Source organism: Salvelinus fontinalis, chromosome 3 (genome assembly GCF_029448725.1).
Source record: "Salvelinus fontinalis isolate EN_2023a chromosome 3, ASM2944872v1, whole genome shotgun sequence".
Lineage (NCBI taxonomy): Eukaryota > Metazoa > Chordata > Actinopteri > Salmoniformes > Salmonidae > Salvelinus > Salvelinus fontinalis.
This window is the reverse complement of record NC_074667.1, coordinates 45,315,952-45,326,485: the sequence shown is the minus strand read 5'-3', so window position 1 is coordinate 45,326,485 and position 10,534 is coordinate 45,315,952. Positions and strand designations below refer to the sequence as shown.

Below are 10,534 nucleotides of genomic sequence, written 5' to 3'. Positions count from 1 at the left end.
GCCTGCTTCACTGGTGTGTCAGTTAGAATTGCGGTTTTGTGCCAATTTCTTCCTTTGCAAGCTTGTTTTCGGGGGTCAGCTTTTGAATATGGCCGGATGTCCTCTGGAGTTGGTAGTCTGCTGTCAGCAATGGCATTGCTGGGCAAGGGTGAGCTGGTGCTAGCATAAGAACTGGGCAGGTCTGTGTCTGAGCTCGTGCTAGGCAGGACTGGAATGGTGCTGGGGCCTGGCAGGTTGGTGCTGGGGCCTGGCAGGGCTGAAATGGTGCTGGGGCCTGGCAGGTTGGTGCTGGGGCCAGGCAGGGCTGGAATAGTGCTTGGGCCTGGCAGGTTGGTGTTGGGGCCTGGCAGGGTTGGAATAGTGCTTGGGCCTGGCAGGTTGGTGTTGGGGCCTGGCAGGGTTGGAATGTTGCTTGGGCCTGGCAGGGCAGGGTTGGTGCTGGGGCCTGATAGGGTTGGGTTCTGAATGGGGCGATCTGTAACGTAGGATGGCGCAAACTCGGTTTCCAGAAATACATCTCTGTTGTAATGTTGTACCCCAGCCACCCTAAAGCCAGCCTGAATGTTCAAGGAGGTTGCAGCCAAAGAATAGGTGATTGCCACAATCCCAGGAATGTCATAAATTGACATTGTCTTCCCGGGATTGTTCCTCATCCAGGCATCACAAGAGGTGTTGATGTGCCTCTTAAGCGGCCTGTAAACAGAACTGTCTAAGGTTGAAGCCGATGAGAGCAATGGGGTGGGAATGACAGCATAATTATGCCATTTACTTGGGCATAAGTGAGTCCATCAACGGACAGATAAGACTCGTGGTTTTGTCCAAAAGGAGTAAACAGGGCTTCTCCTTTGAGCATTTCGTATGCTCAACCAAATGTTTCAGGAAGTCAACAGTGCACATCTTTCATCCACCCAGAGGGATTTGTCCCTCCTTTCCTACCAGGTGGCCCGTTGATCAGGAAATGATTGCGGAAGTTGACACGGGGGAATATAAAATATGGAGGTATACTATTCCCTGTGGCTGAGACAGCACAGGCCAGTGTGACGAGGGCTCCCCTTTCAGCGGAGGTCAGTGACCCTACTTGTTTGACTCCACGTCTGCCCACCACTTTGTCAGGTTTATGTACAGTGGCCACCCCAGTTTCATCGACATTGCATATGTCTCCTGGCCCAACTTGATATCTCTGTAGCACTTATGCTACATTGTCTAAGAAAGCATTAACATTTTCTCTGTTGAACCTACTTGCCCTGGCAAGGCTAGTTTCCTCTGGCTTTCTCAGCAACAGCGTTGGGTGCCGCTTTAAGAAGCCTGTAAACCACTCCGAGCTGTCTTTTTCTTTTTCTGCCCACATTGGCGCGAACTTCAGCTGGTGTGCCACAGCAGACTGGTAGGCAAGTCTTCTGACCTCACTTGGCGACAGACCAAAATAAATGTCAGCTGACCTAGTACTATACTGAACAAGCTGCATCTCCAAATCAGGTGAAAAATGTATCAATGGTCACCCACCGTAAGGACATCCAGCCAACTTGACACAACTGTGGGAATTATTGGAGTGAACATGGGCCAGCATCCCTGTGGAGTCTATGCCCTGACAAATTGAGGCTGTTCTGAGAGCAAAAGGGAGGGGGGGGGGGGGGGGGGGGGGGGTTCAACTAAATTTTAGGAAGGTGTCCTTAATGTTTTGTACACTAAGTGTATATTTGAACAAATCTGTCACTTCATTGAGAAATGTTTAATGCTACACAAATTAATTTGTAAATGTGTTTGTATTGGAATTATTAAAATACCTTGTCAGAAGGAAAACTTTTACTGTTTAAAAAAAAAAGTTCAAATAGTGCAGTTGGAAGTGATTTGAAAATAGACAACAGAAACTTAAAATCTATAACAATGTAGAATAGCTGGAACGTTATGTTCAAACAAACCTATACTCAACCTTGAATGCATGAGGTTTGTGTAGAATGTGAATGGACTCAAGCCACATAGCCCTTCGGGACTCATGGTGACTGGAGCATGAACATTGAGGTTTAGCTAAGATGGGTATGAAATATAGTCCACACACCCTGGGGCATTCTTTATGTGGGTGCTGCACATTGTGCCTGCTTGGAATCTGGGCTCTGGGGGGTCTGTGTCTGGTGTCTTCCCCTTACATACACCTTCTCACTGCAGGAGAGGCTTTACTCTGATAATTTGATCTTCCACCAGCCAAGATAAGACAGCAATCTATCTGATGATATTTCTATAATCCTGTCTTATGTTTGTATGAATAATTGGAGGAATTTAACAGTTTCAAGCTTTATAACATACACATTCAAGTATACTTTTAACTGCCTCCCCTACTCATTCATATGCTTTTTAAAGTACAGTAATAAAAAAAATAAGTCCAGAATATATGGCTTCTTCTGTAAACACACACAGTTTCACCAACTCTTTTCATTTCCTGCTTTATCACAAACAAGGTTAATCAAGAACCAACTAGGGTGATAGTAGAGTTGTTCCAACAGGAGAGGAGTGTTACATCTGCTCCTGCCACGCTCTCAACTGCTCATCCGGTGACTCCTTGACCGGCCGCCACTCCCCCAGTGCTCTTTTCCTCTCTCTGTGTGTGTGTGTGTATGATTGTGTGGGCGGAGACAGGTGTGCTGGAGTCAGAGCAGATCCCCACCAGCTGCAACCTGTTCCATAATCAAGACTTCTACAAATACTCAGCCCTGCCACTTCCACGCTGCCAGATCGTAATCTCTGCTCAGTCAGTCTATGGTTCTAGCCATTTGTTCCTGTTTAGATCCTGTTGTGCCTTTTTTCCCTTGCCTGACGCTGTTTTCTTCTCCGCTACAGTTCTGCCCACTCTGACTCTGGTCCCTGTCTCCAGTCCTACGTCTCGTCAGTCCTGCTACTCTGTCCTGGATCCCCCACTCTATGGTTCTCTTGGATTCCCCTCCCGGATTCCCCTTAGCCTCCACACCTGGTTTCCTGCAACCCGCCTGAGCTTCCCCTGGCCTGACCTCAATCTTCCCCCTGTGTTTCAATAAATAACTTGGCTACCTCATCCCAGTCTCCTCGTCTGAGTCTGCTCTTGGGTTCACCTGTTCCGCTCCGCGTGACAAGGATAATTTTTCTGAGTTAGCACAAAAGGAGACCACAGCAGTCACAGTCCTTTTATGAATCCAGCATGTGAAATGTGGGTTTTGGATTCTCGAGAATGCATTCCAGAATTGTAATTGGATTCTTATTGTTTCCCTGACCACAACTCGATCTGGTAATAAGCATGTGATCCATCATCCAATCAAAAAGTTCCCCTCCCTGCTACTCCCTCTAAAATATCTGTTTCAACACCTCTTCTGGAAATCATTATTTTCTTTTTCTTTTTGGAAAGTTGTGAGTCACTTTTGTGTTGTGGATTGTTCACCAGATGTTCTCATGTTGACATATGAAATGTTGGTTTTTGGATTCTCGGTTTTGGATTCCCAAGAATATTTTGTGAGTGACTTTAGTTGTGGATTGTTCACAAGATGTTCTTATGTCGGGCATGTAACATGTGGCTTTTGGATTAACTACCTGTTTCAAATTTGCAACACCTCTCCAGGAAATCACAATTGGTTTTGCTCTTAGGAAAGTCATTGATTAACATCTTACATAAATTGTCACGTTTGAGTTGTATATTGTTCACCACGTGTCTCCCAGTCCTATAGTCAATTTGAAATTGAACTGCAAATGGAAAAACTCTGACTGCGCTGCAGTGAAACCGGTCTGTCAGGTCAGATAATGCTACCAATGTGAGACAGCTCTGTTCCTTCCCACGGACACTCGTTGACTGTCTGTGTCTTTCTCTCAAATCATCCTCCCTCTCACTGATTCTCTTTATCGCTCCATCTCCCTTTCTCCCTCTGGATGTCTCCTTCTATCTCTCAGTTTCTCTGGGATCCTCAGTTCCATCCGGCCGCTGACCTCCAGCTCTAGAGATTGACTCTGTGGGCCTGTGGAGCACAGCTGAATAATTGAAAAAAGTGAGAGTGTGTTTAGCCAGGCAGGGGCTCAGGCCTTAGTCAGATCAAACACAGACAGCAGGAGCAGGCTGACAGGCTGCTGTATAAAAGGAGCATTGAGACTGCAAGACGCTAATGCTCTCCTTTTTCAAAGCAGATATCCTCCTCTTACCCCCTCTGGGCCATTCAACAGCCCCTGAACCTGCTCCACATTTTGAGTGAGCTCAGGAGAGCACTGTTATTAATCAGATTCACAATGCTTCACATCTCCAAGCCTGCTTTCCAGACATAAGCATGCCACAGCCAGTCAACTCCCTCTCACCCAGTTCAGTGTTAGTATGGTGTTTGAGAGTTCAGTTTTAGTATGGTCTTTGAGAATTCAGTTTTAGTATGGTCTTTGAGAACTCAGTTTTAGTATGGTCTTTGAGAATTCCGTTTTAGTATGGTGTTTCAGAGATGGAATAGGTGTGTCTGTTGCCCATAGAACCTGTCTATCTTGGAAGTACACAGAATGACACAGCACTACACAGGGTGAATAAGTGAAAGTCAGCCATTCACTGGGCAGCTACAGTAATCTAATAATTGCTGTGTATTATCTCACAAAGCCATATTACTAAAAATATTTGAACAAGTTCTAATTTTTCATCATTTGAATGTATGCCCTTTCGACCTCTGTCGGGATTGACAACTCATGTTTCTTATGAATAGGAAAGCTAATCCCTCTCCAGCCCTCTCTCTGTGTTGGTTTTTAATGAGTGTGGAAATACCGGAAAGCCCTGCCTTTCCTCCTGTGCCTATTTCCATTTGGTTTCCTGTAATTCTCCTCCATACAGCCTCCCTATTATGAAAATAATGGTCTAAAATGTGCTGTGACGTTAGGAAACTGGAGCCTCCAATTTCATGAACTCAAGAATGAAACCAAGACTTAGGTCACATTTAGAGACAGGAAATTGGAGGAGGTAAAGTACGTACAGTACTCAGCCAATCTATGTCGCTAATTACAAACACAACACATAAAGCCATGGCTGTATACTTTACACACTAATTAATAAATGCAACTGCAGGGAAAACATCCTATTAACTTAAAAAAAAAAAATGTTTATTTAGACATGAGAGGTTGAAATTGGTTAATTCTTGTTTTTCAGTAAATAACGAAACATCTTGTAACGCTCGTCTTCCTCCTCGTCTGAGGAGGAGCAAGGATCGGACCAAAATGCAGCGTGGTTTGAATACATACTTTTAATAATATCAACGAAGACAAAAAACACTTGATAAACTACAAAACAACGTGAACAGACCTGAACATGAGAACTTAAAACATGAACGCACGAACAGGAACGAAACAGTACCGTGTTGCGAACAAACACAGACACAGCAACAATCACCCACAAACAAACAGTGAGAACAGCCTACCTTAATATGGTTCTCAATCAGAGGAAACGTAAAACACCTGCCCCTGATTGAGAACCATATCAGGCTAGTTGACAATGAACCCAACATAGAAACACATTACAAAGAATTACACATAAACACATAACATAGAACCCAGCTCACGTCCTGACCAACTAAACAATACAGAACAAAGGAAATAAGGTCAGGAACGTGACACATCTGTGTTCTGAGTTTATGGTAAGTTCTGTCCCCAGTCCTACTCCCCATGTACCCAGGCCTTGCTGCCTCAGCGCTTAGTGTTGCAAAATTCTGGGAACTGTCTCTAAATTCCCCAGTTATCCAGAAATCCTGGTTGGAGGATGTCGGATTTCCTGCTTGTTCCCTCCTGATTCTGGATATCTACCAAGGAATTTATTGCAAGTTCCTGGAATTTTGCAAACCGACTCAGGGCGTTCTCTTCAATGCCATTGTAGTCAACTGTCATTCATTTTGATAGGATCTCGGGTCTTTGAAACATCTTTGTGACTCCCCTCTATTATGTTGGATTTCAGTTGGTGATTGAAGGCTTTTCCAACCCTTCCATTCTATACTTTTTTTATTTGTCCATTCAGTTGATTTCACCCATTGTGTCCACCTTACAGTGCTAAAAAGGCTTATGTCTTTTGTTTCCTTCTCAGTTATCCCTTTATGTGATGTAGTTTATATGCATGGAAATGTTGTTACGGGTATAGTACACAAATAAAATATATATTTACTTATAACGAACCAAGTGAACTTTGGGAGATAAGTACACCGTACTACTAGAAGAAAAAAACTCTGTGGTGGTCTTAAATTTCCTGTGTTTGTGTACTCTGTTACATGCGGTGTACTTATAAACAGGACATGTTGAGAGGCTTATTAACCTGTCTAGGATCAGCGTGGCGCTAGCGGCACACCCCCCCCCCCCCCACTGAAAAACCAGTGCCGCGAAATTCAAAAAAAATATTTTTTTAAAATATTTAACTTTCACACATTAAAGTCCAATACAGCTAATGAAAGACACAGATCTTGTGAATCCAGTCAACATTTCCGATTTTTAAAATGTTTTACAGGGAAGACACAATATGTAAAGATGTACATCTATTACCTAAAAACACATTAGCATAATCCACCATCTTTTATTTGTCCACCAACACCAGTAGCCATCACCAATTCGGCTAAACTAAGATATTTATAGCCCCTAACCAACAAAAAAACTCATTAGATGACAGTCTGATAACATATTTATGGTATGGGATAGGTTTTGTTAGAAAAAAGTGCATATTTCAGGTAGATGGCATAGTTTACAATTGCACCCACCATCACAAATGGACTAGAATAATTACAATGAGCAACGTGTTTACCTAACTACTAATCATCAAACATTTCGTAAAAATACACAGCATACACGAATCGAAAGACACAGATCCTGTGAATACAGACAATATTTCAGATTTTCTAAGTGTCTTACAGCGAAAACACAATAAATCGTTATATTAGCTTAGCACATAGCAATTAGCAGCCCAGCATTGATTCTAGCCAAAGTGAGCGATAAAAGTCAACATCGCCAAAAGATATTAATTTTTTCACTAACCTTCTCAGAATTCTTCCGATGACACTCCTGTAACATCACATTACAACATGCATATACAGTTTGATCGAAAATGTTTATATTTAGCCACCAAAATCATGGTTAGACAATGTGAAATGTAGACAAGCTGGTAAAGAAAAAGTCCTTGCGCCACTTAGACAGTGATCTACTCTTATACATAAATACTCATAAACGTGACTAAAAAATATAGGGTGGACAGGGATTGATAGACAATTTAATTCTTAATACAATTGCGTTATTACATTTTTTAATTTATCCTTACTTTTCAATACAGTTTGCGCCAAGCGAAGCTACGTCAAAAAACATGGCGTCCTAAGCCACTAAAATGTTTCGACAGAAACACGATTTATCATAATAAAAATGTCCTACCTTGAGCTGTTCTTCCATCAGTATCTTGGGCAAAGGATCCTTTCTTGGGAGAAATCGTCTTTTGGTGGAAAGCTGTCCTCTTGCCATGTGGAAATGTCAACTGCGTTCGGGATGAACTGAAAAGCGTGCCCAACTTTTCACATCGTTGCAAAAATAAATGTCCCAAAATCGCACTAAACGGATATAAATTGCTATAAAACGCTTTAAATTAACTACTTTATGATGTTTTTAACTCCTATAACGAGTGAAAAGATGACCGGAGAAATATAACAGGCTAAACTAACGCTTGGAACAGGTGCGCGCCGGTGTCCTCTAGGCTCATGACGCAGCTCCCAAAGAATGACTAGCTTCAGGGTTTTTTCATTTGTAGGGCCTGTGAACGCGCAATCGACCCCGTTGGAATCGTCATCACGTAAAGGCATCCAGGGGAAGACGTAAGAAGTGTCCGTATAGTCATAGCAACGACAGTGCCCTTTTAACTGACTTCAGAAAAGTGGCCAACATTTCTCAAATCTGACTCCATGTCAGGGAAATTTGCTGTAGAATGGGCTCTGTTCCACTTAGAGACAAAATTTCAACTCCTATAGAAACTATAGACTGTTTTCTATCCAATAATAATAATAATATGCATATTGTACGATCAAGGATTTTGTGGGAAGCCGTTTAAAAAATTAGCCAAATTAGCATAAATAGTCTAAACAGCGCCCCCATCCCCAACAGGTTAAGCAGTTAATAAAATATTTAGAAAGTCAAATATTTATTCAGCTCTATTTATGGACCAGACACAGACTGGATGAGCAGAAAAAACTGTGGATTTACAGATGATTGTTTTCACAGGGTGATACTGTTCATAGATTCCCACCAGAACACAGGCTACACTGTGAAAGAACCAACCACAGCCTACACCCTGTGTGATCCCAGACCACACCACGATTATCGACAGCAGCAAGGGAATCAGAACAAGAGAGTGGATAGAGAGAGAGAACACAAAGTAGACTAACACCAGCTCTACTGCTGTTTGAAAAATCATACTGCTGTTCATAGCCCTTGGGAAGTAGAGGTGCTGAGGGTACTGCAGCACCCCCTAATAAATCGGAATAAAAAATTATTCTTATAAACATTTGTTTCAAATATTTTTTTTCTTTCACATAAGATAAGATAACGACTTGCGGCTCTGTGCATACATAACAACACATAATCAAAGATAGACAAAGGACATATACAATCAATAAATGCACGTGGAAAAGTGCAATTCATGAGCGATCAATGGTTCATGGTTCATCTGTACACTATACACAACAGAGCACTCTATCAACAGAACACAAGTAGTGCACTGGGCCTTTATTACTCCTGTATGAGTGGACCAAATTAGCGGACCAAAATTTCAGCACCGCTACCACTAAACATCTTCCGCGACCATACAGCTGTTGCTAGAGGACCACCAGAAGTTGTGCCTTGGACTCGACCCTGGCCTCATTGTAAACAGCAACACCTATGTGAGAATGCTATTCATTGACTACAGCTCAGCGTTCAACACCATAGTGCCCTCAAAGCTCATCACTAAGCTATGTACCCTGGGACTAAATAGCGGCCCCTCAGGGGTGCGTGCTCAGTTCCTTCCTGTATTACCCTGTTCACTCATGACTGCATGACCAGGTATGACTCCAACACCATCATCAAGTTTGCCTATGACACAACAGTGGTAGGCCTGATCACCGACAATAATGAGACAGCCTATAGGGAGGAGGTCAGAGACCTAGCCATGTGGTGCCAGGACAACAACCTCTCCATCAACGTGATCAAGACAAAGGAGATGATTGTGGACTACAGGAAGAGGAGGACCAAGCACGCCCCCATTCTCATCGACGGGGCTGTAGTGGAGCAGGTTGAGAGCTTCAAGTTGCTTAGTGTCCACATCACAACAAACTATCATGGTCTAAACACACTAAAACAGTTGTGAAGAGGGCACGACAAAGCCTATTCCCCCTCAGGAGACTGAAAAGATTTGGTATGGGTCCTCAGATCCTCAAAAGTTTCTACAGCTGCACCATCGAGAGCATCCTGACTGGTTGCATCATTGCCTGGTATGACAACTGCTCTGCCTCCGACCGCAAGGCACTACAGAGGGTAGTGCGTACGGCCCAGTACATCACTGGGGCCATCCAGGACCTCTATACTAGGCTGTGTCAGAGGAAGGCCCTAAAAATTGTAAAAGACTCCAGCCACCCTAGTCATAGACTGTTCTCTCTGCTACCGCATGGCAAGCGGTACCAGAGCGCCAAGTCTAGCTCCTAAAGGCTTCTAAACAGCTTCTACCCCCAAGCCATAAGACTCCTGAACAGCTAATCAAAGGGCTAATGTAAAGCGTCTGTGTGTAGCTGGTGAGATGAGTCAGGCGCAGGACAGCAGATATGAGTAATGAAAGCAATTTTACTCAAATAATAACAATACACGTCGTAAAAAGACAAGGCCACACATACGGACCGCAATACAATAAACAATTACTCACAAACAAACATGGGGGAACAGAGGGTTAAATAATGAACAAGTAATTGGGGAATTGAAACCAGGTGTGCAAGACACAGACAAAACAAATGGAAAATGAAAAGTGAATCGGCAATGGCTAGAAGGCAGGTGACGTCGACCGCCGAACGCCGCCCGAACAAGGAGAGGGACTGACTTTCGATCGGAAGTCATGACAGCCACCCAGACCACTTTTTTTATGCTGCTGCTACTCTCTGTTTATTATCAATGCATAGTTACTTTCTCTCTACCTACATGGACATATTGACTAACCAGTGCCCCACATATTGATCCTGTACCAGTACCCCTCGTATATAGCCTCACTATTGTTATTTTACTGCTGCTTTTTAACTATTTATTACTTTTATTTTCTATTTTTTACTTATGTATTTTTTACTTGACACTTAGTTTTCTTAAAACTTCTTAAGGCATTGTTGGATAAGGGCTTGTAAGTAAGCATTTCACTATAAGGTTGTAGCCTAAACATGTTGTATTCCTAATAAATAAATAATAATTAATTCAGTTTTATTCAATTTGATTTGAACAAATGTTTGGAGGTGGTGGAACTCAACTCACTGACTCCTGACTCTCAGATACCTCCTCCGATAGAGAGTTCCTGGTTTCCCCATATTCAACAACT

At 42.9% G+C, this 10,534-nt stretch overlaps 1 long non-coding RNA gene across 1 annotated transcript; it reads left to right on the top strand.

Moving 5' to 3' along the window:
- Window positions 1–1,650: 1,650 nt before the first annotated feature.
- LOC129834701 (uncharacterized) lies at window positions 1,651–3,043 on the top strand. Its single transcript, XR_008756293.1, has 2 exons — window positions 1,651–2,743; window positions 2,833–3,043. It is a non-coding gene; the product is annotated as an uncharacterized LOC129834701 (long non-coding RNA).
- The last annotated feature ends 7,491 nt before the right edge of the window (window positions 3,044–10,534 follow it).